The following is a 6000-nucleotide window of genomic DNA, read 5'->3' on the forward strand; positions in this document are numbered from 1 at the left end:
GGGCCGGCAACTTGGCTTCACCCAGGGAGAACGTCTGGAAAGTCTCAGCATGTACCAGTCTTCTCCCTTGCAAGTTGACCAGCAGGCTGTGAGCTCGCAAGAAGTCTGTCCCCAGGAGTGGTTGGGCCACCGCGGCCGGTGTGAAGTCCCATGTGAACCGGCTGGCGCTGAACTACATCTGCACTGTGCGGGTGCCGTAGGTCCGTATCGTGCTGCCATTTGCGGCCCTCAGGGTGGGTCCTGAGTTCCTGTTGTGGGTGTCGTACCCCATCGGGGGCAAGGCGCTGATCTCCACTCCGATGTCGACCAAGAAGCGGCGTCCGGACTGTTTGTCCCAGACGTACAAGAGGCTGTCCTGGTGGCCAGCCGCCATAGTCATTAGCGGCAGCTGGCCCTGGCCCTGGCCCTTGCAGGGCGGGCGATAACGGCGGGCTTTTGTGCTCCACCGCTGATGGTAGAAACACCACTGTTCACTGACCTCCTCACTCCTGCCTCTGTGTTCTGTGCGCCCCCCTGCCAGGCCTGGTCTGGTCTGCTGGGGTGTGTGGCCTGGTAATCTGACTGACGGATGCCACACTCTCCCTCTTGGCTTTCCACAGCACGTCTGCCCGGGCCGCTACCTTCCGGGGGGTCGCTGAAATCTGCGTCGGCCAGCAGCAGCTATATGCCCTAAGGCAGTTGCTCCAGGATAGCTTGCTCGAACATGAGGCAGGGCTTGTGTCCGTCAGCCAAGGACAGCATCTCGTTCATCAATGCTGATAGCAGTCTGGCAGTCTGTTTCCCAAACTGTCCAGGTGAAGCAGGCGGGCACCTCGCTCATGCCGTGAGAGGCCAAAGGTCCCAATGAGCAGCGCTTTGAATGCTTCATATTTGCCTGTTTCCAGGCGTGACTGTATGAAATCCGCAACCTGGGTGGCCATCTCCTGGTCAAGGGCGTTCACCACGTGGTAGTAACGCGTGGAATCAGAAGGTATCTGCCGAATCTGGAACTGGGCTTCTGCTTGGCTAAACCACACGCATGGTTGCAGCGTCCAAAAAGTCGGCAGTTTTAACGAAACTGCATGAACAGATGAAGAGTTGGTCATCTTTGGTCCAAATCCCGTTTGGACCGTCGGTGTCATCAATGTAGCGATGTGCTACACACAGCGCTGAAATAATGACATGCAGTCGGTAAGTCATTTCGAGACTAGTTTATTCAAACTTTGCAGCACTGGCATTTAATCCCTAGCGCTCGCCCTCTCCAGGCGGAAATGACATCAGAGGTGCATTACCAAAGTCTCCCCCCGCACGCTGGCTATTTGTGAGCCGGTTCGCCTGCAAAGAAAGTTGGTCGCCACAGGCCCATGTTTAATCAGCGTAAGACAGTGGAGTTATATTAATTGGACTGTATCAAACCAAACAGCATTATTTGTTATAAGTTATTTGCACCATCATGATGGAGTTCAATGAAGCTTGCAGCCCAGATTGATTTTGTCACTTATCACATCAAACGTGATCACGGGTATAGTTGATCAATCATTAGTTGGGATATTTGTGTACTCAGAGAGACAGCCCTCACAACACTAATTTTGGGTGTCTGGAGTCTCTATCCAAAGGAGCTTTTACACCATCCATGTGAATTTATTTGTCCTCGTATAGGTATTGGAAAAACATCACATGCAAATAATGTCAACTACTAGCAAAACAGTATAATGTTAAAAAACATTGGGAATTGTTTGAAATGACAAGGAGAAAGACAAAGAAGTACTAGAATTAATTCCTCAGAGTTCGGTCAATGTTCATCTAAAACTTATTGATATATTCTTGAGGTACATAATTGTACCTGTGTCTGGAAATCCTTTTGTAGTTTATGATCTTTAGTAATTTGGAGATCTTTTATAAATCAGTAAACTGTGAGTTTTAAATGTGTGTTAAGAACTATTAATCTAAATCTAAATGTATCATTAAAAATAAAATAAACTGTGTTTAAATTACTTTATTATCTGGAAGTATTGCCTCCTTGGTAGAGAGGGGGAACTCACCACTCAAATAGTGGATATTGTAAGGTGGGAAGGTGACAGCTAGAAGACTTGGTACATATTGGCACCAGTGACATAGATAGGAAAGAGGCCATGAAGAGTGAATATAGGAGGTTAAGTAGAAAGCCAAAAAGAGTAGTAATCTCTGGATTGCTGCCTGTATCACATGCCGGTGATGGTAAGAATAGCTTGATTTGGCAGATGAATGTGCAGCTGAGGAACTCGTGCAGGGGCCAGGGCTTCACTCGGATCTCTTCTGGGGAAGATATGATCTGTAAACAAAGGGCAGCTTACATCTAGACCTGAGGGGGACCAATATCATTGAGAGCAGATTGCTAGAGCTGTTGAGGAGCTAAGGATGGTATACAACCAGATGCTGTGAATAGTGAGACTGAAGGACAGGTAGATGACAGGGCAAAATTGCAGTTAGTGTATCATGAGAAAAAAAAATCAAAAGGGGTGAGAAATACATGGCTAAAGATGTTATATTTCAATGCATGTAGAATACAGAAAAAGATAGATGATCTCATAGTTAGAAATTGATTGTCACAACCATGGATTCGGCAGTGCAGTAGATACGACAATTGCTCTTGTGAATTTGCATGTGTCAGCTAATTATTATATAATCGTGATAGTATTTATCCTTATCATCGTAGTGCTTGTCAAGACTTGGACAGAGCACAGCAATGCTTCGCTGCCTGTTTGTATTCGGTCTTCCCTGAGAAATTGGTCTTTCAAGTCAACTGACTCTGAAACTAGCGGTATTCATTTAACGTTCTTTTCAGCTGCAATGTAGGCTTTATTTTCCATTTGAGAATTTTAGTTAACGGCCCTGGTTGGCCTAGCATTTATTGTTTTACTTTCCCTTTTAGACTGTTTGTATTAAAGTCTGTGAACTATCGAACTGCTTCAGCGTCTCTCACTCTGCACTTGGGCCATATCTGAACCTGGTAGCATTGGCAGGTATGATGCAGGCATCACTGAGTCATGGCTGAATGAAGATCATTGTTGGGAGCTTAACATCCAAGTGTACATATTGTATTGAAAGGACAGGTAGGTAGGCAGAAATAGTTGTTCTGTAAAATTGAAATCAAATCCTTAGAAAGAGATGACTTAGGATCAGAAGGAATAGTTGAATCCTGCAAAGGTTATAAAGACCTTGATGGGAGTAATAAACAGGCCTCTGAACAGTAGTTAGGATGTGGGCTGCAGATTACAACAGCAGGTAAACAAAGCATGTCAAAGGAGCAATGTTATGATAGTCATGGGGGATTTCAGTATGCAGGTAGATTGGGAAAATCAGGTTGGTGCTTGATTCCAAAAGAGATCATTTGTAGAATGCCTACGAGATGGCTTTTCAGAGCGGTTTGTAGGTGAGCCCACTATGGAAAGGGTTTTCTGGAATGCGTGTTGTGTAATGAATTGGATTGGACTAAGGAGCTTGAGGTGAAGGGTGAAGGAACTGTTAGGAGACAATGATCATAATATGATAGAACTCACCCTGCAATTTGAGAGGGAGAAGCTAAAGTCAGATGTATCAGTATTACAGATAAACAAAGAGAATTCTAGAGGCATAAGAGAAGAGTTGACCAAAGTTGATAAGAAGGGGACACTAGCAGGGATGACAACAGAACAGCAATGGCTGGAGTTTCTGGGAGAACTCCGGAAGACACAGGATAGATACATCCCAAAAAGAGGTATTCTAAAGGCAGGATGACCCCACCATGGCTGGCAAAAGAAATATGAAAGCAAAAGAGAAGACATATAATAAAATAAAAATAAGAGGGAAGTTAGAGGATTGAGAACATCTGAAAAACCAACAGAAGGCAATTAAAATTGGCAAAATGAGGGAAAACATGAAATATGAAGGTAAGCTACACAATAATGTCAAAAAGGATAGCAAAAGCTTTTTTCCCAGTTATATAAAGAGCAAAACAGAGGCGAAAGTAGATATTAGATCACTGGAAAATGATACTGGAGAGGCAGTAATGGGGCACTAGGAAATGGCAGATGAACTGAACAAGTATTTTGCATCAGCCTTCACAGTAGAAGATACTAGTAGTACTCGGGAAGTTTGAGATTGTCGGGATAGAACTGAGTGAAGTTGCCATTACTAGGGAGAAGGTTCTTGGGACACTGAAAAGTCTGAAGGTAGATAAGTCACCTGGACCAGATGGTGTACAATCCATGACTTTGGTGGTTTGGAAGGTGTTGGAGTTGAATGCTAAGGATGAGGTCTCAGGATACTTGGAGGCACGCGATGGGTAAAGGCCACAGTCAGCATAGTTTCCTTGAGGGAAAATCTTACTTGATGAATCTGTTGGAGTTCCTTGAGGAAATAACAAGCATGATACACAAAATAGAATACATTGATAGTGTATACTTGGAGTTTCAGAAGGCCTTTGACAAGGAGGCACATATGAAGCTGGTTAACAAGAAAAGAACCCATGGTATTACAGGAAGTATACTAGCATGGATGGAGGATGGGCTGACTGGCAGGAGGCACAGAGTGGGAATAAAGGGAGCATCTTCAGGTTGGCTGCAAGTGACTAGCGGTGTCCAAAGTGGTTAGTGCTGGGACTACTTCTTTTTACAATATAGAAAAATGGATGATGGAATTGATCCTTTGTGGCCAAGTTTGTGGATGGTATGAAGACAGCTGGAGGAGCAGGTAGTGTTGAGGAAGCAGGGAGTCTATAGAAGAACTTAGACAGATTTGGAGGATAGGAAGAGAAGGGCAGATGACATACAGTGTTGAGAAGTATACGGTCATACACTTTGTTAGAAGGAACAAAAGCATAGATTATTTTCTAAACAGGCAGAAAATTCAAAGGTGCAAACAGACTTGGGAGTCTGTGCAAAATTCCCTAAAGGTTAATTTGCAGGTTGAGTCTGTGGTGAGGAAGGCGAATGCAATGTTAGCATTCATTTCAAGAGGACTAGAATATCAATGCAAGGATGTGATGCTGAGGCCTCATAAAGCACCAGTGAGGCCTCACTTGGAATATTGTGAGCAGCTTAGGGCTTCTTTTCTAAGAAAGGATGTGCTGACATTGGCAAATGTTCAGAGTAGGTTTACGGGAAAGATTCCAGGAACGAAAGCTTTTGATGGCTCTGAGCCTGTCCTCACTGGAATTTAGAAGAACAAGGAGGGATCTCATTGAAACCTATTGAATGTCATAAGAGCTAAATAGAATGAATGTAGATGTTGGATGTTTCCTACATTGTGGGAATCTTGGACCAAAAGACACAGCCTCAGAATAGAGGGACTTAGATTTAGAATGGATTTGAGGAGGAATTCCTGTAGCCAGAGGATGGTGAATCTGTGGAATTCATTGCCACTGGCAGCTGTGGCGTCCAGGTCACAAGATGTATTTAAGGGGGAGGCTGATAAGTTCTAAATTAGTCAGGGCTTGAAAGGTTACGGGGAAAAGGCAGAAGAATGCGGTTGAGAGGGAAAATAGATCAGACATGATGAAATGGTGGAGCGGACAGAATGGCCTAATTCTGTTCCTATCACTTATGGTCTTATTGGTAACTAGACTTGCTGCAGAGACCAGACAGGGAAGTAAGCCAATTTTTAAAGAGTAGGTTGATACAGTTTAACCTCCAGATAGTGAGAGTATCTGTAGATATCTATGTCGGATCTGGCTTAAAATCTCCTTTTGAGCTTAAGGTTTTGCAGTCAGTGAACCCAATACCATCACAAAGTCTAACTGTTTAAGTTCTTTGTTTACCCTATTTCATGCTGTCTAGCCACCCATTCTGGTCAGGAGCCTCTTGGAGGTGTATTTTGAACTTTCAGGTGCCCGGTGTCATTTTAAAGTGACTTAGGTTCTTATGTTATATTAGTTCCAAAGCATTGATTTAAGGGTCTGATATAGACCAAGACCATTTGACCAGAACCATTTGTTTTGCTGAATCTAAAACCAGAAAGAAGGAAAGACAACAATCAGATTGAAATTGTGCCTTGAATTCTGAT

Source organism: Hypanus sabinus, chromosome 3, assembly GCF_030144855.1.
Source record: "Hypanus sabinus isolate sHypSab1 chromosome 3, sHypSab1.hap1, whole genome shotgun sequence".
In the NCBI taxonomy this organism is placed as follows: domain Eukaryota; kingdom Metazoa; phylum Chordata; class Chondrichthyes; order Myliobatiformes; family Dasyatidae; genus Hypanus; species Hypanus sabinus.